The sequence below is a fragment of the Canis lupus genome, chromosome 29 (genome assembly GCF_003254725.2).
Source record: "Canis lupus dingo isolate Sandy chromosome 29, ASM325472v2, whole genome shotgun sequence".
NCBI lineage: Eukaryota > Metazoa > Chordata > Mammalia > Carnivora > Canidae > Canis > Canis lupus.
The window spans coordinates 32,369,100-32,396,360 of record NC_064271.1 but is presented as its reverse complement, the minus strand read 5'-3'; the positions used below and the strand labels follow the sequence as shown (position 1 = coordinate 32,396,360).

At 38.5% G+C, this 27,261-nt stretch overlaps 1 long non-coding RNA gene across 2 annotated transcripts in view; it reads left to right on the top strand.

The window, feature by feature from the left end:
- The first annotated feature begins 996 nt into the window (after positions 1-996).
- LOC125753991 (uncharacterized) overlaps positions 997-27,261 on the top strand; it is a 44,873-nt gene continuing 18,608 nt past the window's right edge. For both annotated transcript variants that reach the window (XR_007407101.1, XR_007407102.1), the window contains exon 1: positions 997-1,135. This is a non-coding gene — a long non-coding RNA (uncharacterized LOC125753991). The remainder of the gene's footprint in view (positions 1,136-27,261) is intronic.

Genomic DNA, 27,261 nt, shown 5'->3' with positions numbered 1-27,261 from the left:
TTCGTGGCTCCTTTCTTTAGCGTCTCAAAAGAAAACTTGGCAAACAAATAGTTAAAATCCTCTGGTCTAGGACCTCCCATTGCTCTAAAGGTAATTGATCTTATTTTTATCATTAGCTTAGCACCCAGTTAAACAGCAAGCACTATATTAGTCCTTGGAGTAACCCATAACTATTTTTTACATACAGAAGACCCTAAGTCATAACCACAAAGGCAACACCTCCTTTGTGTGAGTTTTGCTGTAACCTCATCCATTAACTCCAGACTGAGATTTCTTTGGCTCCTACACCCTCCAGGCAGTGCAGTTGCTTGTGTGAACCAGGAACTCCACGGTCCTGACTCACCACCCTCTTCCTGGGCTCATCTGGTCCCCATACAGTGCCACGACATGCGCTGCCACACTCACCATGAGTCAGAAAAGCTGAAAATGGTTTGGAAAAAAAAAAAAGACAGGAATGGTCATACTTTATTCCTGGAATGTGTTATTATTAGTTTGATCCAGTTAAATATTAAATGAAGCTGGCATACTCAACAATTAAATCCCTATTTTTATTCATTTTATTTTATTTCATACCTCATAGGAATAGATTCTTTGAACAACGTTTTGTTAGCGAAAGAAGACATTAAGACTTAGAGTTTCATCCTGACTGTTATCTTTGGTAACACATAAACTTCTATATATGTGAGACGCCTGGGGACTAGTCTTACTTCTCATCCCCACTGCAGTGGATCACTGCCTTCACAGCTGTACTAGAAAACAGGGCCTTTCGAAAGGAAGAGTTCAACCCTAGGACCAAACTTCCCTAAAGAAATTAAATTGGATATGCCTTTACTGAACACTTGCCATGTACGAAGGTGCTGGAAATCAGGCAAGGATAAAAATAAGACAGTTTTGGTCTTCACAGACTGACATTCCGTGATGAGTTTACAGACTCGTGTGATGTATGGGCTTGACACATCTATACACATTCCTTTGGTGCAGGGCACTGTGTGGTGACCATGTGGTATTCCGAGGCAGGAAATAAGACTGGAATGCAGAAGCAGATCTTCACAAGACAGGTGACCTTGGGTCAAGGTCTTAAAGACTAGGAAGGCAAGAGCTAAGACAAGACAGTGCATGACTTGTTCAGAGAATGGTAAGTAATCCCTGGGTGACTGGAGTGTAGAGGACATGAGTAGAGCCATGAAGAGGGAAGCTAGCAGGGTAAAGATGACTGTCCTCAAATGATACATGTAGAAATTTAGTCTTTTTCTACAAAATGGTGGTATCCAATGTAGTGTGAGCAAGGACTGGTAGGCCACCGTTTATAATTTACTTTTTGTCTCTTTTTAAGTGTATATTTGTAATGTATTTTTTAAAGATTTTATTTATTTATTCATGAGAGACACACAGAGAGAAAGAGGCAGAGACACAGGCAGAGGGAGAAGCAGGCTCCATTCAGGGAGCCCAACGTGGGACTCAATCTCAGGTCTCCAGTATCACATCCTGGGACTCAATCTCAGGTCTCCAGTATCACATCCTGGGCTGAAGGCAGAGACACAGGCAGAGGGAGAAGCAGGCTCCATTCAGGGAGCCCAACGTGGGACTCAATCTCAGGTCTCCAGTATCACATCCTGGGCTGAAGGCAGCGCTAAACCACTGAGCCACCCAGGCTGCCCAATTTTTAATGTATTTTTAAAAATTTACCAATTGGTGGAACTGTAAATGGATATTTTCTTGGATTAATATACATCTACTGGGGATCCATAATTAACCTGTTCCCCAAGAGGGAGCACAATCAGAAAGCACGGAAACAATCGGTATGAATAACCACATTTTCTTTAGTCTCAAGTAGAGGATGGAAGCAGATTAATTTTGGAATTGGGTGATGGAGATTATGAGATCTGGATGGGTCTTAGAGGTGATATAATTTAACTTGGTTTCTACAGATGAACTAGAACCACTGACTATCAATGATATGAGCATGTTGGTGGAAGGGCTGGGTCTGGATAATCTATTTGCATTTCTACCATGGACATCCTCGCCTTTTAACAATATTCTATAAGCAAATTGAAATAAATAAGTCCCATGTTCATGGCATTGACAGATAAACCCCAAATAACCTTAGCTGAAGCATGAAGAAAAGAAGATATTTAAAAGTGTAGCCTAATGAACGAAATGTTTAAAAATATATATATTTTTAAAAAGCGTTTAAGGTAAAAGCTTGTTATCTGGAAAACCGTCATATGTGATAACCCCTTATTCTCCCAACCACAGATAACAGTATTCTGTTCTGTGGTAAGAGGAAAGTAGCAGGGAAGGCAGATAGTCCAACTCCCAGGGCCCCTGACAATCCTCAAGTCCTTGAGTCTAAGCTGAAATTCTTAGAATACATTACTTTCTTGTTTTGAAATTTACCTCCTCTTTCTCTCTCTCTCTTTTTTTTTTAAGATTTTATTTATTTATTTGACAGAGAGAGCAAGTGAGCACAAGCAGGGAGAGCAGCAGGCAGAGGGAGAGGGAGAAGCAGACTCCTGATGTAGGATTCAATCCCAGGACCCTGGGATCATGGCCTGAGCCAAAGGCAGACGCTGAACAGACTGATCCACCCAGGCGCCCTCCTCTATCTTTTTTAAAGTTAATTTTTAGGAAGAAATCACACTTAGGCATTACAACATAGAACCAGCCTTGAGGTGGAAGGCTTGAAAGTTTGTTTATTTTCTCTGATTTAGTTTTACTACAATTAGGTGGAGGGTTCTATTTAACTAGTTCCTTAATTGTTTCAGATACTCAAGTCAAATGATACTTTAAATCAGAGGCCACAAAATGGAAGCTCATGGATAGAATTTGACTCAGATAGTTTTTGTCTTTGTATTTCCCACACAGTTTCTTTTATAACTTAAAAATTTTAAGAAACAATATTTAATTTTGAAAATTTGAAGAAAGAACATCAAAATATACATTTTATCTAAACTCACCAATTTTTACACATTTTGCACATGTGCTTTTCTTTCTCTTTCTCCACACATACACACAGACCTACTGTTTTTCATGTTTTTAAAAAACTATTTAACAGCAGATCGCCTATATTTTACTCCCTAATACTTCAATGTGTATTTTCTGAGAACAGTAATAACTCTAGTACAATGATAACTTCTGTAACCCCAGTATAATAATGAAATTTAGAAAATATAACATGGATATATTTCTCTTATCTACTTTCCATATTTCACTTTTATCCACTTATCCCAGTAATATTTCCTAATGCAGCTTCCCCCAATACATAATCCAGTGCAGGATCACATTTTGGCTTCTTGTCCTGTCTGCTTAGTTTCCTCAGTCTGGGAGAGTTCCTCAGCCTTTCTTTGGTTTTGCTTGTTTCCTTGTGATGACATCTATGGCATATTTGAGAATTCAGGCCAGTTATTTTTATACATATTTTATACAGTATACTCGGTTTAGGTTTTTCAAATGTTTCCTCATGATTGGATTTCAGTTATGCATTTTTGGCTGGAATGCTACAAAGCAGATGTTGTGCCTTTCTCAGGGAACCATGTCTGACATGAGATGCGCATGTGCCCTTCCTTGATGATGTCAATGTTGGTTACCTTGCCAAGGTTTTGTCTGTTTTCTCCACTGTATTGTTACTATTTTCCTTTTTGTGATTAACTAAGTAATTTGCAAGGAGAGGTTCTCACATCATGTAAGCATCCTGTTCCTTATCTGACTCCCTTCCCCACCACAACTAAGCAGCCACTAATGATTCTTGCCCAAAGGGTTTTTTCTTATGAGTCATAAAGTGACGATTTTCAAATTTCAATATTCCTTCTCTATATTAGTCAGCAGTGTACTGTAAGAAAGAAGTTGACTTTGTTTTTTCTCAAAACTTTCTTTTCTTGCCTCCTTTCTTTCTCCTCTTTCTTTCTTAACAGTATGAACTCATGGATTATTTTTTATTCAATTTTGGTTTTTTAAAGTTTTCATTTATTGAGAAAGAGAGAGCAGGAGCATGGGTAGGGGGCGGAGAGGAGGGGCAGAGAGAGAGGGAGAAACAGACTCCCCACTGAGCAGAAAGCCCAGACTTGGAGCTTAATCCCAGGACCCTGAGATCATGACCTGAGCCAAAGCCAGATGCTTAGCTGATTTAGCCACTCAGGTGCTCCTTATTCAATTTTGTTTCAATCTATTAGTTTTCATTTATTTTGATTCTCAAATTGTCCTAGATCTGTTGCTTTCATGCTACCTACTTGTGTCCTTTTGATTTGGTTATTTATTTAGTTACTCGCACTCCTTTATATTCTGTCACAAGATATTCTAAGACTTGTTTTGTCCTTTCCCTGAATCAGCCCCAGAATCAGCCATTTCTAAAGCAAACAAAAAAATTGGTTTCTTGTAGTGTGGAATGATAGAAAAGTTTCAATTCTCAACTGGGCATTAAGACCATTGCTTCTGGAATGTATTTATTTTTCAAAGTCTTTCGGTAGTTTTTGGCTATTTGTTGCTGCTCAACAAGCCACTCAAGTCACAATGACTTGAAACAACAGCTTATTCATGCCTCTCACAATTGTGTGTGTTGACTGGGCTCAGCCAGGCAGTTCTCACTTGGGCTTCCTTAGCAGTTGTAGTTCAGTGGTGGCTAAGGCGGGAGTTGTCCAAGGTTTGACTGGAATTGACACCCAAAGCTTGCTAGTTGATGCTGGCTGTCAGTTCAGAGATCAGCCAGGACTTTCAATGAGGGTACCTCTAGGTGGCCTCTCTGTGCAGCTTAGGCTTCCAAAGCATGATGGGTGGATTCTGAGAACAGGTGTCCCAAGATTAAGAGAAGGAAGCAGAATTGCCTTTGCTGTAACAGGCAAAGTCTGGTACTGGCCTGATGTCTCTTCCTGAAAATTCTATTAATAAGAGTAGACACAGACAAGCCCAGATTCAAACAGGTGGAGACATAGATGCCACCTCTCTTAGGCAGACTGGGGTGGAGGGAGAAAAGAGGTTGATAGTATCCATCTTTCTACTGTATTTATATTAGAAATGATGAATTTATACTGATACTTCCAATTTTGTTCCAGCCCCACGGTGATCTTCCTTGCAGCTCCCTTCTTCTAGGTTGTTCAATCAGATAACACATACCCCAAATAGTTTCAGGATTGCTGCACACATGTCACATTTCACTATGAAACACAAACCCAGTGTGAAGAGATCAAGATTTGTTTGCAGTTCTTGCTTTTTTAGACTGAGGGCATGTAGTTTAAATTTTCATACAGCTTTACTGTGTTCTTATTGTTTGTTCAATTTTATATTTTTTATTGCTATTATAAATGTTGCTCTCTCTCTTTTTTTTTTTTTGCTATTATAAATAGGATTTTGTTTTCTGCAATATTGTTGAAGTTGTATTTATTTGCCCATGCACTATTTTTTAATAGATTGCTTGTGGATATTTTAGTTGGACATGCACTGTTTCACAGTCTTCACCACTACCCCTTATCTTAGATCTAGCCTGTTAGTTGGCTAACCCCTAAAGGCATTTGCATTTTTTTCAACCATTGAAAGAAATTTTTTTCCAAATTATTTTATAAAGAATCTAATGTAAATAGTTTTAGTATGTGAAGAAATTATCTGTAATGCAAATCTCATTACAATATATGTGTTTTACAAATTTAATTTTTATAGGTATATTTTTTTAATAAATGCACTGACCTCATAATTAATTCATCTTTATCCAAGGCATACAATGGGCCACCTGGTATTGCACCCAAGTTGAACAGTGGGTCTTGTAATTTGAGAAGATTCTCTCAGCTATGCAATAATAATTATATATTGCATGTGTATTTAATAAGAATTATTCTGATAAACTTTGCATAGAATGCCTTCATACTGCTTGGCATTTACAAATCCAGTGTCTTTTAAGAAAGTAGTTTACATCAGAATTTCCCACAAGTCCCACTTTTAACTCATTTAAAAAGTGAGCAAAATAGGTCCTTGAATACCAAAAGCATTTATAATAAATAACTCTTGAATACTTTATTAATAGACAAGGATCTAAAGCAATTATCTAATCATCTGTTAATTTTGAAGCATTTGTAATATGATGTTTTCTAACACCAGCTAATTCTCCAATTCTCCAACCTCAACTGGGTGTCTGACAATTCAATTTAGTTCTGACACTATCTCCCTGGAGTTAACATCAGATCTCACTAATTAAAGGCCTCAGTCCCCAAAGGCACCGCCACTTTTGACACCAGTCACAAGTCCCAGGCCACTTATACTTCTGATTGATTGGTGGTAAATTGCGGACTCCCACCACCCCGTCCTCAGGTTTGATAATTTGCTATGATGGCTCATGGAACTCAGGAAAACACTTTGCTCATGTTTACCAGTTTATTATAAAGCATACACCTCAAGAGCAGCCAAATGGACGAGACTTAGAGGACAAGGTGGTGGGGAGAGGAACACAGGCTCCCATGGCTTCTCCAGGTGCACCACCATCCCAGAACTTTAATGTGTTCATCAGCCTAGAAGCTCTCCAAGTCTTGTTCCAGAGCTTCTCTAGAGTGAGTTCAGTGTGTAGCAAGCCTTCCTCTTCCCAAGAAACAGGTGGATAGGTCTAAAAATTCCAACCCTCTAATCTCCTGGTCTGGTGATCAGGCTTATCCTGAGGTGATCTAGGGGGCCCCCTCCTAAGTCATTGCATTGTAAACTCAGGTGTGACCCAAAGGGGCTTGTTATGAATAGCAAAAGACATTCCTATCACTCAGGAAATTCCAAAGGTTTTAGGAGCTCTTTGCCAGAACTCAGGAAAAGGCCAAATATATTTCTTATTATATGACAAGTAGATATTTCACATATAAACTATGACTTCTTTTCCCCCCAAAAGTAACAGTGGAGAGAAAAAACCAAGTGGGAGACAACTATGAATAGACTGAAAGGGAGAAAATGAGATGAGAAAGTATGGAGACATAAAGAGAAAAAGAATGAAGTGAGAAAAGCATTTATGTGCTTTAAAAGGCAACTTTTTAAACTTTTTACAACATCCCACAGGTTTCACAGAATTCATTTGAAGCTGGAATTGGTTTTAACTCTGACTGTTCATGATGATAACAGTTCTGGTCATTTTGAATTATCTTCTTTTTCTTTTAATGATGATGGTAGTGATGATGATAATGCCTTTTTTGAAAGATGCTGCCTACTTATTGTTAAAATATATATCAAACTTGGGGCACATGGGTGGCTCAGGGTGTGATCCTGGGGTCCTGGGATCGAGTTCCGCATTGGGCTCCCTATAGGGAGCCTGCTTCTCTCTCTGCCTGTGTCTCTGCCTCTCTCTGTGTGTCTCTCATGAATAAATAAATAAAATCTTTAAAATATATATATATATATATATCAAACTTACCATAAATTTTGATGATTATTCTTACAAACAAGTAGTTCATTTTCTTTGTTGTGGAAAAGTCACAGGTATCTTTGAGTATTACAAGAAGACAAAAATTAAGTCCTTGAAACTTAATGAAATGACTCAGGAACCACTTTAATGCAAGGCAATTATTTCAGGGAAGTTGAACTATCATAATCATTCATTAACCAATTGTAGAATGGTTCAGTGATGTTCTCTGTAGGAAGTACCTAGCCACCAGAGTCACATTATTAGTTTACACAAATAAACATAACAAATTTGCCTTGGGCTGGCTTGTCAAGTATTTAGTTCAATAAAGAAACATCACTTTTAAATTGTCTAAAATAGCCCCCAGAGGTAAATTCAGGAATACAGGAATAATGAAAGTAAGAACAGCTCTTCTCATTTAAAAGAAAACTCAACTAATTGTTTCTTCTCAGCTAGAGTCTCTAGTGAACAAATGAACAAGAACCAGTGTCTTTTGAGAGAAATATATTTAGGCAAATTTCTGTGATTACCGTGGTAGCAATAAAAAGTTATATTCATAATGACTTTCTAAATAATTTCGTCCGTCGCCTTCATTGCCATATGATTCTAAGAAGAGATATCTAACAGTTAATTTAAGAAGTCTGAATTTATATTGACTTTGTTCTCAGATTAGTAGGAAAATCAATGAGATAGGTGGGCAATGAGACCCCCAAAGAATAAAGACAACAACAGCAACGCTAGTAGCTACTATGCATTGCGTAGTTTGTCGGTGTCAGGCGCTGTTACCTTCCACCTTACCTTCCACTTCCTCAAGCCCTGTAAGGTAGAAAGAACCATAGAATCTATGTATGACTTTCCACTTACTGTTCCCTTTCTGTTCCGAAAGCTGCAAAAGAATTCGTCTAATCTTTTTCTTTTAATTCAAAGATTTAATTTATTTATTCATGAGAGACACAGAGAGAGAGGCAAAGACAGAGGCAGAGGGAGAAGCAGGCTCCACAAAAGGAGCCCGATGTGGGACTCAATCCCAGGACCCAGGATCATGCTCTGAGCCAAGAGCAGATACTCAACTGCTGAGCCACCCAGTCATCCCAAATTTGTCTAATCTTTGGCGTTGATAGACTCAGTGATCTTGAAGACAGTCTTTCAAGCATATATTTTTTTCTTCAAAGGGCATTCTTCTTCATACCAAATAGCCCACATTTTTCTCTTCTGTCTTCTTAACTTTAAAATTTGCCACCCCCCCCCCTTGTAGATGTGATTTTCTGAAATGTACACAGAAATTCAATGACCTTCTAATGTGTAGATGATTGAGGAGGGAGCAATCACTTCCCTTGTTCTGGAATCTAAAATTTTATATTCTATTAATTGCTGGCCCAGCCTTATCACATTATTCACTGTTTTTAAGTTTTGATGGCAACTATAACATCAAATTGATTTTCACATGTGAACTTCTGAACTACAAACTTCTGTTTTTGTTTTTGTTTTTTTAAAGATTTTATTTATTTATTCATGAGAGACACAGAGAGAGAGAGAGGCAGAGACACAGGCAGAGGGAGAAGCAGGCTCCAGGATCACACCCTGGGCTGAAGGCAGCGCTAAACCGCTGAGCCACTCGGGCTGCCCTGAACTACAAACTTCTGAACCACCCATCCTAGTTCTGTGATTCTTGATGCGAGGAATTTTTAATTTATATTTTATCATGTACTTAATATATATATATATTTTAAAGATTTCATTTATTTATTCATGAGAGACACATAGAGAGAGGCAGAGACATAGGCAGAAGGAGAAGCAGGCTCCCTGTGAGAAGCCCGAAGTGGGACTCGATCTGGGAACTCCGAGATGACACCCTGAACCCAATGCAGATGCTTAACCTCTGAGCCACCCAGGCATCCATGTACTTCGTATGTTTATTTGTGTTCTTGTATCTAATATATAACATTTATATATTATTTATATAGCCATCTTGCATAATATGTAAAAATAAGTTTTATATTTTACTTATGTTTGTATATTTATATGCTATAAATATTTACTTGCCTTATTAATTTTGTCATAATAGATCTGTTTATCATAATCTTAAAATCCATTTCTCTAACATATTTATTTCCTTCTGCCCTCATGTTATGTCAATGGTTACTGGTTCAGTGGATTTGCCAATTTGCCCAGTATTATATTTATGTCCTCACTGAAGTCACTGACCACAAAACTTTACACACACATCACAAACAGTCTTGGATAGTACAATGGGACTGTGCCATTATAAAATTTTACTCAAATTTAGATTTGTTCATCAATCAGTCTTCTGCTTGTATTACTATGTCGGTAACAGTATACTTTGCCAGATATCTTGCTAAAACCTTTAACATCAAAAATGGAAAACCTTTCTTAGTTAATTTCTTGTTAGCATTAATGAGGCTTTACTCCCTACATATTTTAAAAATCATATTTGTTAGAGAGTTTTGTGTGAGAGATTGATGTCAAGGTCATCGGTCTATAGGTTTACATCATCTACCCTCTCTTGCAAATTTAGAAAAATAATACCCTTTCTCCTGTCTCTGAGTACCTTTTATGAGAACATTTCCTTAAAGATCATGGACAATGGTTCCATGTTTAATCTTTTCACTGTACCCTGAGAGAGATTTCATCTAGCAGACCTAAGCTCATTTAGAATAAAAAAATTGTTCTCTAACCATTTTCTTCCCTCATTTCTGCTATAATTTCATTGCATTATTTTTAAGTTTTCTTCTCAATATCACAATCACCTCCTTGACAGAGCAAATAGAGAAAATGCTGGAATATTTTCTCTTTGTCATGAATTAACAGGTCGCTATTCACCATCATCATCACACCTATTCTTTATTTTCCTGGGACTGTACTTAGGACAAAAATGCGTTTGTTCATTCTTGATATTTTTGAAAGCCTTGGTTCATTTTCAACCTTAACCCTGGTTATATTGTTCTTCCAGTAGGCCCGTTTCACACTTTGTATTCATCTTCACTAGGTGTCATGATTTAATCTAATATTTATTGAATATTTTCTGTAATTATCTTGTTTGATATTCACAACATCCCAGGAGGTATGTATTATTAACCCATCTTACAAATAAGAAATTAAGGACATTGACCAAGTCAGGAATCTGGTATGCCATACAGCTGGACTAAAATAAGCAATCTTATTTCAGAGTCTGCACTCTCAACTGATATAATATATTGGCATTTCCTTCCATGTTTTTTTCTGACCTTTTAAAATCTGGAAAGTTCCTTTTGTAACCATATGCAGTAAGCCCCTTCTTATTATTAAAGGTATTAAATGTAGAATAATCTTGCTGCCCTCTTGAGTCACTTTTTCCCCTTTAAAGAAGATCTATGTCAGATTCTTTTAAACTTTTTCATATTTTATATGATATAATAAATGTGTATCAATTAACCCAAAATCTATCAAAGTAATGGTTAGCTGTTTTCTTTTTTTTTTTTTTTTAATTTATTTATGATAGTCACAGAGAGAGAGAGAGGCAGAGACACAGGCAGAGGGAGAAGCAGGCTCCATGCACCGGGAGCCTGACGTGGGATTCGATCCCGGGTCTCCAGGATCGCGCCCTGGGCCAAAGGCAGGCGCCAAACCGCTGCGCCACCCAGGGATCCCTGGTTAGCTGTTTTCAATCTGTTTTCCCATTTTGAAAGAATTGATATGATGTTGAATGCTTTTGACCAACCAAAATTATTGAACTGGTGTTTACTTGTTGGTGACATTTCAACAACATAACTAAATTATAAAATTTATCTTCTTGAGGGACCCTCTTATCCTAGACACAGGCAAGTACATTAAAGTAGGTGGGGAAATAGATACCACCACCACTCCATGGCAAACTGGCATTGATGTAGAAGGAGGAAAGAAGTTGACAGCAACCATCTTTGAAGTCAAGTTACTATGTAGCTCAGAAATGATGAGTATATACTGTGACCTCCAATTTCATTCCAACCTCACCATGGATGATCTTCCTTGCTTGATCTCCCTTCTCAGTTTCTCAGTCTAATAAAATTCACAAAATATTTTCAGGATTGTTGTATACATACCACTATGCAAAATGAAACCTACTGAAAAGAGATCAAAATTTATTTGTACTTTTAGATTCAATCTCAAGGACTCAAGTTCTAAGCAATAAGCCCAGGAAATTAATGAGAGGATTTTAAAAAGGCTCTTCAAAATAGGTTCCATCTATCCTCCTAAAAACATTCTTCTGAAGTTTGAAATTGTTTTTTAAAGATTTTATTTATTTATTCATGAGACACACACACACAGAGAGAGAGAGAGGCAGAGATACAGGCAGAGAGAGAGAAGCAGGCCCCATGCAGCAAGCCTGACGTGGGACTCGATCCTAGGTCTCCAGGATCAGTCCCTGGGCTGAAGGCGGTGCTAAACTGCTGAGCCACCCAGGCTGCCCTAAAGTTTGAAATCAACCTGATATTTAGATCATTATATTTAGAAGAATATAGAATGTCCAATGCTTAATGAAAAGAAGTGCAAGGCAGGTTGAGATCACTTCAGTAGGTCAAAGAAACCTGAATGGACCATCTCCATGGAAAACTCCTGAGAGGGCCAAATGGGGCTCACGGTAACTCTAAACCTTTGCACCTCTGGGTCACGCTACGTAGGCTTTCTTTCCTCAAATGTTAGCTTTCTTCTTTATCATATGCTGACTTCTGGTTTCTATTTACCTGTCTGAACCATTTTGTTGGCAGGAGCTATTTAATGCCCTGTTCTGTCTAGGGCTTCTTAATAGGCGCACCTGTAAGTAATTGTATATTACAACAAAAGTGAACCAACCATTCTTTTGGCTCCATTCTTTTGGTTGATCACAGATCAGCCCTGTTGGCACAGAGCTCTTGGCCTACAACACTCCTATTGATTTTCAAAGGTGGAAAAGTGCCTCCCCACCCCCATTTTGAAGGAAGGTGTAGTGAAGCAAAACCATCTAGACATGGTATTTAGCTTAGCTGAAATGAGAGCTGCTGATCCACTAGTGCTAATTAAAATCAATATTCTAAACAATGAAAGGCCAGGCTCACCTAGGAATATAAGAAACTTGCCAAATGCAATGCTGTACTGACAGGAAGAGGCCAAGCTCATCCTAAAAATACAGGCTGGGGGAAAACAGCCAAGAATTTAGTAAGATTTGGCAAACTTTATCCAGAAAATGTATCTCATAAATTCAGTTTTGATCAGAAGTAGAAATCTTGTCTTTATTCTAATTAGCTCCAACTCACATTCTAAGGTTGAGAAATAGGACAAATAATTAAACCTCTTGGAAAATCCCAGGAAATTCCAGTCTCGATTTCCTTACATCACTTAGAAAGCCCTAGAGTTCATTTAATTTTGAAAATAAATTTCAGAGTAGTTAAGCCACTTGTTATCCCTCACACAGTAAAGCAAATATTAGGTAAGCAAAGAATCACTATAATCTACTCACACTGGAGATGAATCACCTACTACTTACATGATGTATACAAGTATGTGAGCATATACTGCTCTTTATAGGAAAACCTTTCAGCCAAACCCAGTCCGATGAGACCTCACTACCCTGGTCTTCAGTTACTGACTCAGCTGGGGGCTCTGATTCTTTTTCAGGTTGTCATCACCTTAAATCTCTGAAATCAGAAATGAAAACCTTCAACATTTTATCCACACATCCTTATTAATAGAAATAGTATTACGAATGAAGTTTCCAATATTTTCCAGGACGAATGTTCTTTTCAGTAAATGGTCTCTTGATAATTGCTCTGTGAGCATTTAAACACTATGATTACCGTTCTTAAAATGACCAGAAGTCATTACTCAAAAGCTTCCTTACTACACAATTACTAGGTCATGTGCTTCTCCTGTGCTTTTGTGCTACTCCAGCATGATTCAACTTTTGTTGGGGAAATTAGACTTTGTTTGTGCCAGCAGCAAAAAATCTGTCTTTTATGAAAATCTGTAAAATGAAAACTTGCATTATTTTTATGCAATCAAGCACATGGAAATAAGTATTAGAAGTATTGAACTTTTGGTCTGTTACCAGATATTAATTATTGTGTGCCACGTCTAACGTTGTGATAGGGATTAGTTCATATCATTTCATCTGGACATCATCCTCTGAGGTGGATACTAAAATTAACTCAGTCTTGAAGAGAAAGAAATTGTTTAACAGGAATTCCTGTGTCATCCAAAGTCATGTGTCATCAAAAGTGAAGCTATTAAACTAATTCTTGGAAAAGATAATAGAAGTCCTAATAGTAGTGGTGATAATGGTGAGGAGGAGGCTGATTACTTAAGAGGTAGAAGGAACCGAGGGGCAACTGGAGAACCCCTTGGTTGATGTAGCTGGGAAGGCACCAAAAAATCAAAGAGACTCAAGCCATTTCTAGACTTTCATGAAACCTGTCTTAACTCATCAAAAGTTATGCTCTACCTCAAGACTTCTGGGTATGAATTTAAACTTCTCTTGGGGGTTCTAAGTCACTACAATAGATTTGGCACTGATGTCTCGAGTGGGTCTCTTCTTTACAAATCTCCCACTAAGCTCTAAGGTCATCTGGGGCCTATGTACATAGGCTCTTATTTCTCATCTCCTCCAAATGGAGCCAGCTATCCTAGAAAAGAGCACTAACCAATGGAAGGTTAAGAGATGGGTGACAGGGAACAGAAAAGTGCAGAGGAAGACCAGGGATTACCATAGTGGAGAGGAGTCGCCTGCTACTTGTATGATGACATCAGTATAGGCTCCATTCCAAAGTTAAGGCTCTCTTTGTCTGACAAAGGGGAATCAGGCCAATGATCTACAAACCAAGTTTTTTGGGTTTTGTTTTTCTTTAAATCCCAAGCTTAGTGAGGATTAGATCCTAATAAGCTACAATTTTGTATTGTGTTCCCCAAACTAGAAATCACAATAGAGATGTTGTCCTTTGTTCCTTGTCAGTGTTGTCAGACTCTAGACTGTACACTAGCGTTAATCTTCATGATCACTGAACTTTCTATCTCTGGTTACAAAAGCTCCAGGCTGCATGTATACAAGCCAAACAATAGCCAGGGAAGGACAAAAGTTCATTCATGAGACAGTGTCAGAACTGCAACAGAATAGAGAAACTATTTTTTCCCCCTTTCAAATGGGGATGAAACACATGCTATAGATTATTCTCATTGTCTGTGCTGTCACAAGGGTGGTTAGTGACAATTGCAGCTCATAACTCTTTCCTTCATTCCTGGGGCTGAACATCCATTCAGACCATTCAGTGGGGAAGAGGTGGGAATGATTTTACTTGAACATGGATGATCAACAGATTCTTGCTTGATTTTGGAACTAGTTCCACTTAAGAAGCATCCTTTCTGATGTTAAAAGGTTTATAGTTTGATATTTAATATTGTATTAACTTATAATTTTTTTTGTTTTTTTTTTTTAAGATTTTATTTATTCATGAGAGACACAGAGAGAGAGAGAGGCAGAGACACATGCAGAGGGAGAAGCAGGCTCCATGCAGGGAGCCTGACGTGGGACTCCATCCCTGGTCTCCAGGATCACGCCCTGGGCTGAAGGCGGTGTTAAACCACTGAGCCACCCTGGCTGCCAAACTAATACTTATTATTAAAGCTGTCTTTTGATAATATTAATAATATAAGTAATATAATGATAATTATATGTTTTACTAATATTTTAGAAAGATTTTTTTTTAATTTTTTATTCATTTATGATAGTCACAGAGAGAGAGCGAGAGAGAGAGGCAGAGAGAGAAGCAGGCTCCATGCACCGGGAGCCCGACGCGGGACTCCATCCCGGATCTCCAGGATCGCGCCCTGGGCCAAAGGCAGGCGCCAAACCGCTGCGCCACCCAGGGATCCCTATTTTAGAAAGATTTTACATAGGACTTCTAGACATGAGATAAACAAAGCCACCAGTCTCACTCTGATATAATGCATAAATGGTTAAAATCCCCTTCCTTGTCCTGTAACACCCATCAGTTGGATTCTGGTAACAGCTAAGGGTTTAGTTGTATGAAAGAATATCTCTAGAATTCTTCAACATCCTGGGAGAAGGTCAGATTTGCCTGTTTCAAAATGTAGTTGAGCTATGTCACTGCTTCATTTGACCACCATTTCTCAAATATGTGTTATCCTAAGCCAGTTCTGCAAACTAAATATAAAAAATTTTTCTTTTTACTAATCCATTCGGTCCTTTATAAAAGACTTTCTAAGTATCTAGTGGGTGCCAGGTGCTGTCCTAGGGCTGGAGATAGAAATGATTGAGTTATTATCTCTAACCGAAAGACCTTAAATATTTTGGAAGGTTAGTGCTACTAATATTTATTGGGTACTTAATATGTGCCAGGTGGTTTTCTAAGAAATGTATGTGTGTAAGTTTTTAATTTAATATATTATAGTATTCTTCTGAAGATAGATATATTCTTAATTATTATTATTATCCCTAGTTCACAAGTGCAGGCACAGAGTGACCTGCTCAGGGCTACATGGGACAGTAAGGGGTAAAGAATTAAATGCAGACCATTTGACCCTGAGTTCATGCTCTTAAATGCTATGCAGTGATATAAGGTGGTGCTATGGGAACAGCAGAGACAGTGTCTTACCCAGGCTGATGAAGGAAGCAGGTCCAGGCTGACTTTCAAAGTAAAAGACTGAGTAGGAGTGGCTAGCAAAGGAATGAAGAAGAAAACGTAAGGACCTAGTGGAGATCAACAGCAGGAGCGGAGCCAAGGCAGGGAGTGCCACACAGCGAGATGAAGGACCATCTTGAGGCCCTGCTGCTGGTGGCGGATGGAGTTGCGAAGAAATTGGTGTCAAGAGGGAGGGGGATGGTGGCTGGCCTTGAGGCTGGCAGGTGGACCCGGTGGACCTCTTTAGGGAAGTTGAATCTTTTCCTATTCCTGATCCTGAACTACACGCTGTATTGCTTTGTTTTGTTTTGTTGTTTTCTTGTCTGTTTATGTTGCTTTGAGCTACGTAAGCTCAGTGGCTCAGTGAGTAAATTTACATTTACAGTAAAAACATTTACAGTGAGTAAATGTCAAGTCACTTTTCTGAGGCTCAGTTTCCTCATTATAATTTAAGGAGGTTGGTTTAAATGACAGCATAGATCCCTTCTAGTGTTGGGGTTTATACCTGTGTATCTTATTCCTTTGGTCTCTTATTTGTGTGATTAAGTTCTTGTAAACCTAAGCTTTACCAAGTCTATCTCTGCCTCAGCTCGATATGGAAGCAAAGTCTAGTGCAACCAGTGGTAATTACAATTTGAAGGAGCAATGCTCCCCTTTACTCAATTTCAATGTAGGAGTTGGTGGGGATGTGAAGGGATGACATAACAGTAGTAGAATTACAAGTTAGGATACATGCCAGTAAAACCAAATTATATATTATTGAGGCAAGATTCTCATAAAACATCATTACTCTAGCGTGTGCTAATCCTTTGTTCTTTGGCTTTCCCGATTGCAATGAACTCTGGTTCAGAGATGCAGCTTTGTCGTGTCATCTCTTTTACTCAATTGCCTCATTCCCATTTCTCGTTCTGCCAAAATTACGTTGTCCTGCAACCTCGTCACCTCTGCCCTCCCGGTCTCTTGTCCTCATCTGTGACCTTTCTCTGTTTGGGGCCCTTGCTGCAGAGTTCACATCTTTGATCTGCCCTGTGACAAAAGTATTTTTTCTCTCTTATTACAGTCAATGAGCTTTGCTTCCCACTCCTTTAAGTTTAGCTTAATCTCTTTCATGTTCCTTGGTAAAATTAGAATACATTTCCATTTTGCCAGTAGTTTCTTAAAAATTTCTTGTTTGCAAAAACTTCACGGTCAGGACTCACAAGGCATATGTACAAGAGTAGATTTTTCCTTCATCTCCTAGCTCTCTCTCCGGCTTCTTCTCTCTCTCCCTCCTCTTTGCGCCTTTCTTCCCCACCCAGAAAGGATGTAAAAGATCTTAAAAAAGAAATATGGTACAACATGACTAGATCAAATGAAAGTAACATTCTGTAATTGAGGAAATCAAGTTAGAGGGGAAATTAAAAAATCAGGAATGAGGCTAATTTCAAAACAAGGGTTAAGAGGTTCTTCCCACAGGTTAAGAGACAAGACACACATTTGGCTCTAAGCAATCTAGCCCCTAGTGCTTAGGGGGAGACCAGATTCACCGCATCCAAAAGATAGACCCAGATGCAAGACAGTGCTTCTCAGTGCTGAGAGAATTGAGAAAATTTCTCCCATGGACCCTCCCAAAGAAGATACACTATGGACAGTGTTCTCAGCAATATCCTTAAATAAAGCCAGAGCCACACATGTGACTTTCTAAAGATCTATATTTTGGAGGCTGACATCATGCCAAAGCCAATTCAGTAATTTTAGAGGGCTACAACGTAGTCTTGATATGCAGCTCTGTACTAGGCTAGTTAATCCAGGGATAGATTTTAGAAGCTAGAGAACAGCAATGTGCATTCTCTGCTTCATTATTCGCAAGAGGCGATGGGGTGGAGAAGGAGAGAAGCTTCCATGGCCAAATGAATTTGGATTTGCAAACTCGCTTTGAAGATTCAATATGTAGGTTAGCATATAAAGAAAGGCTCTGAAAAATCCCATGGTAAAGAAACATTCTTACCTTAGTTCAGCCTACTTTTTGTTCAAATATATTTCAACATAGAACAAGTTTTTATTACCATTTGTGTCGTCTCCCAGCCCATTATTTGGGCCACTTCACTATGTTCAAGGAACAGATTAGTCGTTAATAGTTAATTGGGTTAATCACACACAAATGTTTACTTTCTTTTACACATATTGGAATATATCAGCTTCTAGACTGTTACAAAATCATGGTAGAAATTAGGTGAAATTGAATTAAATCTCACTAAGGACTTCAACGATATTTTACTTTGGGTCAAACAAAAGCTCTTCCTTTTAGAATATAAGAAAATGTCCATTTTGTTTGTTTGTTTTTTTTAATGACTACTTAAAGTACTACGGAAGTCAATTTAACCATACTCATTTACAATTTTTCAAATATTCTGAACATAAATAAATTTCAACTGCTAGTAGTTGAGTTTTTCTGAGCAAAATTTTTTTTTCAATTAGCTAATCACTTTTACATATCATAAGGCTGCACCATGATTAAGCTTTTAAGACAAACATTTCTTAGATATGCACCAAACACTTTCAGGAGGACTTTATATTTAATTTCTAAGTAGAAACGAACAATTAACAAGAAGTCATATCTTAGTTTCCCTTTTCAGTGTAAAGAGACAGGAAATTAATAGAAGATATTTAAAGAAACACTGTTGCATGCCTTCTGGCTCTATTATTAGTTGGGCAAAATTCTTCCTAGGTCTATTTTTTTCCCAAGCAAACAAACAAATAAACAAGGATCAATGAATGAATTGTATATGAGTCAGAAATTCTCCCCCAAATATTTCCCAAGCAGCACCTTTGCAAAATTAATTCTTTTCCATGCTCAGTCCGTGCTCTTTCCTTTGGTTATACAAACATGCTATTTTGGGATCACTATTTATCTGAGGTATAATGCAGATTCCAGCCTATCTTCATTTTTAGAACCCACATAATAATTAAATTCTCTACTGAGAAAATTACTAGGCAGAGAGAAGAAATCCTTCTTTACTCCACTAGACTTTCTTGTTAGAAAGAGTTTTGCACATTGGACATTTTTTAAAAGATTGTAGACTATCAGTTGAAACCTCTAGTGAGACATATACTTTCCTTTTGGAAGGTTATGGACAATACAAAGTATTACAACTGGAAGGGATCCTACCCCATAATTTTATAGATGCAGAGACTGAAGGTTAGGCACAGAAAGGGATTTTCCCATGATCACATACAAGTTGGTGGCAAAAATAAAAACAAAGCCTCGATGTTCTTATTCCTAACCTTGTGGTTTCCCCATGACGGCGCGCTGATGATTTTCAGAAATCCCTATGGGCAAATCAATTTTTTTTCTGTTGATGAAATAGGTTTCTAAAAGCAGGAAGTCACAGGGTTTCTAAGTATTTATTAAGCACTGACTATATTTGTAAATAACATGGTAGCAACACAGTGAGTCAGAATATCCCAAGATGTGAAGTGATTCTGGTGTTTGGAGGAAGCTTACCACACTCGGTGCATTTATTAGACTGAAGAAGTACACAAAATGCATGACTATCACATTGATCATCTTCGGTCCTCTTATTCTTAACGTTCAACAACCATCTTTATGTCAGTGACATTGAAATACTCATCTTTAGCCCAGGTCTCTGCCCTGAAGTCTAGCCTCATAGCTCCAACCACCAATGGACCGTCTCTCCTCTACGTTCCTCAGGAGTCTTAGGTGATATTTGAACTTATATCTTGAGCCTTCAATCCTGTCTTTGCCCTGCCCTCATCAGCTCCACAGTGTCCCAATCTGGAAATCTGGATATCCCCCTGATGCCTTCCTTTTCCCAAACCCTCACATCCAATCAGTCACCAAGTCCCAGAGCCTTAGTATCTTTTGCATCCACAACTTCCATTCCATCTTCCCTGCAGAGCTTTAGTTTGAGCCATTTTTGCTGTACTGCAACAGCCTCCTAATTAATTTCCTGCATCTCCTATCCTCTTTCAGACCACTAATCAATCTTCTATTGCTTAGGCAACAGGAAATTCCATACTATATATACTAGGTTATCAGGACCTTTTAAAATTCTATGTAATCCAGCAGTTACCATAGATCCCCTGCTTAAGGAACTGGCTAATCCTAAAGGCATTAGCTGCTGGTTTAAGCTGCTGCTTGAGTTCAGCACTACTAATACATTTTCTATGCTTCCTCCTTGTTTCAATAAATACTATAGGAGAAAGAGAAGGGGAACATGGCAGGTATAGTTTGGGCTTTCTGGACATATAACTAAATAGGTTTTAATAATTTTCATGAAGCATATTAATCTCATCACTTACTTGGGAGCAACCTTTATAGGTAGATATAGAAAGAAAAAATAGAAATGGCGCTATCATCTGTCCTCCCTCTTAGAAATGTTTATTTAGATCTAAGAAAGGCGTGAAGTCAGCAATGTACATAAATGTTAAGCAAATGAAAGTTTATGAGAAAGGATTATAAAAATTAATTCACGTTGTGGTCTTTGGGAGAAGTTCTAGAATGCATGAGTGTGGGTGCACAGGCACGCTTATGTGTGCATGTGTGGTTGTCTCATTTTCTCCCATTCACAGCAAATACAGTTTGGAGCCATTGTTTCATCAATATCAAGATGGTGACAGGTCTAAATTCTGAAAAATGGCAAATTTACTTTCTGGAAGTTACAATGGGAATAAAATGCTCACACTCTTTATGCCCTTTACTGTAATTCTCCTTAAAAGTTCACTGATTCTTTCCCTTTTGTAATTTCTTTTGCCAGTATTTTTTTTTTAAATCATACTTTTTCTTTGAAGAAATTGAAGAGTTAATGAATGACACCTGCAATAGCCAGGCAGCCAAATAGACCACAAGGCTTTCATAATCCTACCAAATAAGACAAGCACCTGGGACTACAAAAAAGCATGCGGGCTTCAATCAATAGAGATGTGTTTTATATCTTTCCAACCCAAAACACTGCTGAATAATTTATATGATTCTTACTCAAAAGAGGAAACCTTAAAAATTCATCGGCAGTCCCTCTTTAGGTATCTGTTAGCCTCACACAGCCCAGAATCCCTCCTTTTACTTTTATTCCCCTCCCCATTCTAGAGTATTCTAAACAGTTAATATACCTGGGAAGCCTCACAGCACTCATATCAGATTGGGTATGAGAAAGCACATAGGCAGATACAGGAAATTAAACAGAAGCAAAAATAGATCCACAAAATCACAGGACTTTCTGAGTTTGATAAGAGTGTGCAATCCAACATCCTCATTTTATAGAGGAATTAATTTTGTCAAATTTAGTTTCCAGAGCCAGGCAAATAGATATCAGTATTATTTTGTTATTATTATCACTATTATCATTATTATTTCATTGAGGGCACTGGGACAGTAAGGGTTATGGGAACTGTTGAACCCAGGCCACATGTTCTGATCTAGCATTTTAGGAATGCCCGTGTCTAAGCCCCTCTCATTAGCTTGCCTCTGTTAAGGTTAAGCATGTAGGAAGTGAGGAGAATGGTTCTATACAGGTCTGGAAAGGTATAGGAGGCAATTTGGGGGGAACTGGGAAGATTTTTATCTCAAAGTTCTGCTCCACTAGTTTGTCCCATTGCTTGCCACTTCCTGCTAGAGGATTAGACTACCTGGCATGATGAGCACATAAAGCAGGTTACACACGGCTTCAGACTTTTGTATCAAAGGACTGGCAGGATCACCACCTGCCTTATTTCCTTTTCTCTCTTTAACTTCCAACCTTCTTCCTCCTTCCCTTTGTTTATTTTATATTCTTTCTTTTTTCCTTTCCTTTCTCTTGTGTTTATCAGTGTCCATCATGTGCCAGGCATTGTAGCAGGTATTGCAAAAAGGAAGATTAGAAACTCCTTATCTGCCAAGAGTTCAAAGTCCAGGGGGGAGGCTAAATATAAAAACTGAGTTATGAGGAAAATGCAATGCCATACATGCTAAATAGAGCTCCTTGCAAAGAATTATGTGAACCTTGAGGAAGGAACACCTAACAAGGGAGTTGGGTTGAAAGGTAGAGATAGCGTGGAAACGATCAGGAAAAGCTTCAAAGATTTCAACAGAAAGGACCATGTTCATTTCACAAGCAACGTGCTGAGGATTGTTCTAGGTGCTGGAGATGACTGAAGGAAACAATCCTCTCAATTTGCCCAGGACTTTCTTGGTTTTAAAACTAAAAGTTTCACACCTGAGTTCTAAGCAAACCCAGATGATTGGCCCGTCTACTAGGGACAGAGTGGCAAACGAGACCAAGGCAAATCTTTGAGTTTATAGACTTCTGTCTAGCATGGGAACACACACTAAACACATAATTCCCATTTATGTATTTTTATTTACTTACAGTCATTTCAGTGATAATTTTACAGTATTTTAGTTAGTTGTAATCTAAGAAAGAAAATACCAGTTCTGTACGTTAGAGAATATTTCCCTAAAGAATGTTTAAGTTGAGGCTTTAAATAGAAGTAGGCATTAGCCAAGCAAAGAGCAGCAGTAAGAGGAAACAGCACAGGGTAACATAGAAAGAGAGTGATGTTTTGTGCCTTTGAGAAACATACAGGAGGCCAGGGTGTCTGAGCGAGTGGTGCGAGAGAAGCCCAGAGACATAGCAGAGTCAGATGATGTCTGCTATTGAGGGTCATGTTAGGGACTTACAACTTAATAAGAGCAAAGAAAGTCACTGAAGGGTTTGGAGACAGACTAACATGATCACATTTTTTAAAGAGGTTACTATGGCTATTGTTTGAAGCATGAACTTGGATGTCATATAGAGAGGGGTTGTGTCAGAGCAGTGAGGAAGCTATTGCTATAGTCTGACTATAGACTTGAGCCAGATAGACAAAGGCAGAGGATGAAAGATGAGGACAGGTGAGAGAAATTATAAAGATAGAACTGGCAGGACTTGGTTGGTTGCCTGACTGTAGAGAGTGAATGCAAGATGAGGTGCCATTTACTGATATTATTGAGTTACTCAACCCAGGAAGGTAGAAAGACAGATCCATTTCAGCAATACTGTTTTTGAGGGGCTTATCAGAGGTCCAAAAAGAAGTGTCAAGTAGGCAGTTAACTGTGTGTATGTGTTCAGAATGCAAAAGAGAGTGTGGAGGTGGAGATGCAAATGTGGGGGCTGTCAGCATAAAGAGGCCACAAGAATGGATAATTTTACTTGTAGAGACTAAGAGTGACATGAGGAGACTTAAAATGAGATTCTCTCCTAGGTAAAGGCAGTAGAAGAGAGGAGACTATTTGCAAGAGAGTGAGTGAACAGATATATTGTGGAATGTGAGCCAGTTAAATAAGAGATAGAAAACCAGGGGCTCCAGGGTGGCTCAGCTGGTTAAGCAACTGTCTTAGGCTCAGGTCATGATCCTGGGGGCCTGGGATTGAGCCCCTGCTTCCTCCTCTGCCCCTCACTCCACTTGTGCTTTTTTGTCTAATAAATAAAGTCTTTTAAAAAGAGAGAGAGAGAGAGAGAGAGAGAGAGAGATTGAAAACCAAAGATTAATGAATAGTTAGAAAAGAAACTTCCTTGGGAATAGGGAGTTATCCAGGCATTTGCGAACCCAGTAAAGTGAAGGAACAATCGCAGTAATGAAAGGTTGAACGGGCATGCTAGCTGGAAGGTTAGGAGAAGGGTGATTTTCAGTGAGTGATTTTGGAGGTTACACTGTTTTCCCTGGAAGACAAGATCCTTGGTGCAACCATGGGAGGAAATGGCTACGGCAGAAATGAATGTAAATACTCACATCAAAATTAAAGTCTTCTAGGAAGACGGCTGATGTGGGGGTACAGAGAAAGACACAGGGTCTCAGGCACAGAGTCCTCAATAAATGGAGGGGATATGGCTGGGGAGTCAGTGGATGATTGCAATGAGGAGAAAGAGTGGTTTAGCTCAGTGCTAGAAGCTTCAACACAGATGTGGTTTTTCTTCCAGTTTTATTGAAATATAATTGACATAGAACAATGTATTAGTCTAAGGTGTACAACAACGATTTGATATAAATATAAATTGCAAAATAGTCACCATGATAAGTTTGATTAACGTCAATCACCTCACACAGTTACAGACTATGTTTTTTCTCATGATGAGAACCTTTAAGAACTCCACTCTTAGCAACTCTCAGAAATACACTGGAGTATGGCTAACTCTAGTCACATTATATCCCCAGGATTTATTTTATAACTCAAAGTTTTTACCTTTTGATCACCTTTACCCATTTCCCCTACAGCCCACCCCCTACCTCTGGCAACCACATTCTCTGTATTTATGAATTTGGATTTTTACATCCCACGTATAAAGATATCTTCTCTTTCTCTGACATCTCATTTGCAGAATGCCCTCAATCCATGTTGTAAAAAATGACAGGATTTCCTTCTTTTTTATGGCTAAAAAATATTTTATTGTATATATATATATATATATATATATATATATATATATATATATTGTGTGTATGTAGATATATAAATGGTTACTTCCATGTGTTGGCTATTGTAAGTAATGCTTCAATGAACAAAAGGGGTTAGATATATTTTGTTTGTTTGTTTCCTTTGGATATATACCCATAAGTGGGATTACTGGATCATATGATAGTTTTATTTTTAATTTTTTTGAGGAACCTCCATACTGTTTTTCATACCAATTTACACTCCCACCAACAGAGCACAAGGGCTCCTTTTTCTCCACACCCTCCCTAACACTTGTTATCTTATGTCTTTCTGATAATAGCCATTCTAATAGGTATAAGTTGATACCACTTTGTGGTTTTAATTTGCATTTCCCTGACAATTAGTGATGTTGAGAACCTTTATATGTACCTGTTGACCATTTGGATATTTCTGGAAAAATGTCTATTCAGTTCCTTTGTCCGTCTTTTAATGGAATTGTTTTTGTTCTCTTGCATTGTATGAGTTTTAAAAAATATTTTGATATTAACCCCTTATGAAATATATGATTTGCATATATTTCACTCCCATTCTGTAGGTTGCCTTTTCATTTTGTTGATGGTTTCCTTTGGCATTGTAGACACCTTTTAGTTTGATCTTTTTTTTTTTTTAATTTTTATTTATTTATGATAGTCACAGAGAGAGAGAGAGGCAGAGACACAGGCAGAGGGAGAAGCAGGCTCCATGCACCGGGAACCCGATGTGGGATTCGATCCCGGGTCTCCGGGATCGCGCCCTGGGCCAAAGGCAGGCGCCAAACCGCTGCGCCACCCAGGGATCCCCCTTTTAGTTTGACCTAATTGCACTTGTTCATTTTGCTTTTGGTGGCAAATCCAAGATACCATTACCAAGACTGATGTCAAGTTGCTTACAGCCTATGTTTTCTTCTAAAAGTTTATGGTTTCAGGTCTTATGTGAAAGTCTTTAATCCAATTTGAATTTATTTTTGTTTATGGCTTAAGGTAGGGGTCCACTTTCACAGCACATGACTATACAGTTTTCCCAGCACTTTGTACATTCTTGGTTCCTCTTTTGTAAATTAATTGACCTTTTTTTTTTTTTTTTTAAAAAAAAAAAAAAAAAACAAGGGTAGGAGTGGGGGTGGCTATGGCAGTGAAGAGCAAGCTTTAAAAATGGTATGGGAAGTAAGGTCAGTGTTCCCACTTTTCACTCCTAAGTTACATGAAAAGTAAAAGAAGGCCTGTCTCCCTTTGAGAGTGTTGCGGAATTTGTAGAGAACAGCCGGGTTTCAGATAAGGTAGAGAGATTGAGGAAGTTGAAATGGAAGGCTGTATAATTATGTTCTAAAATGCTCGGGAGACAGGAAGTAATAGGGTTTGGGGTTCAAACAGTCTGGAGATGATAGGTTGGTTTAACAAAGGAGGTTTTCACGAGTAGTAACTGGTAAAACCAGGAATAAGTGAAAGGTGGATTAGTTCCCTCATGGGGGAAGGTAAGTATTTGGGTTTTGGTAGCAGCGCCAGAGGTTGTGGGGTGGAAGCAGGTATCATTTTCCTAGTGGCCCTCTCTTCTAGAGAGTTGTGGTAGGTGTGGCTGGGGAGGCAGTGTGAGTGGTTCTGAATGAGGCAGTCCTCTTAATTAAGTATGCTTTGATGTTTGGTTACCTATCTCTCGCCTAACATTGAATAACTGCTTTGTTGCAATGGTCATGGTTTTACAAATTTCATCCTGCCAGATGACAACCATTACTATATATTTGCCTAGGTTTGTTTTATCCATCCACTTCCTTCAATATCAGTCTCAATATTTAGAAATGCTTGTTTCCTTAGCTGAGTTTCTTAGGTCATGGATGATAAACCTGGCCTGGTGATTTCTTGGGCACTCAACTGGCTCTCCCTGTGACCTCCAACCACCTCATTGCAATGTGAAAGTTCACCTTTGGAGTTTCCTGATGCAGGACTGACCTGAGAGAAAAAACAAACAAACACTAGTAGACTGAGAGTCAAAGATTACTCTCAATATTTTTGTAAACTATTTTCTTTCTACTGCAAAATGGCCAATCATAGATTACTTACTGTTATTTGATAGCTATGGGATGTAGAAAATTTGAGAATATGTCACATTTTAGGCGTGGACCTAAAAGTTAAAATTTAGAAATAAAAGGCTATGAATTTGAGCTTTCCTATGCTCTGTCACCATACTCTGCATATTGTGTTTATCCCTGAGGGTGAAATGGTTCAGCTTGATTAGCAGACCCCACAAAGACATCTAAGCTCAAATCCCTCCTGGCTTTTGTTTATGTAACATTCTCTCCATGGCCTTATCACAGATAGGCCAGAGGGCTGCAATCCTTATCTAGAAAACACAACCAAGGGTTTCTGCCTAACTTGCTTATGCCATTTACTTTCAGTCTTTAAGGAAGAAAGAAAGACTTCTATTCAAAATTACCTAGAGTTAGTCTGAGCTGTCTCATTCCTGTGCTCCTGGTACAATACTGAGAAAGGGAAAATGTGGGCAGAGTTCTCTTGGTATATGATGCCTCCCCATTCCCTGTTCTTGACTGGCCTAGAATTGTTTGATTATGAGTTTTGTTCACTTTGCTTGTTCTTTGTGTAGTCATTAAACCTCAGGTTCCATGCTTTACTGTCTGCTTTAAAAATAAAGAACAGGTGCCTGGGTGGCTCAGTTGGTTAAACATCTGCCTCTGGCTCAGGTTATGATCCCAGTGTCCTGGGATCAAGTCCCACATCGGGCTCCCTGCTCTCCGGGGGTCCTACTTCTCCTCTGCCACTCCCTCCACTCATTCTCTCCAATAAATAAATAAAACCTTAAAAAAAAGTAAATAACAAATA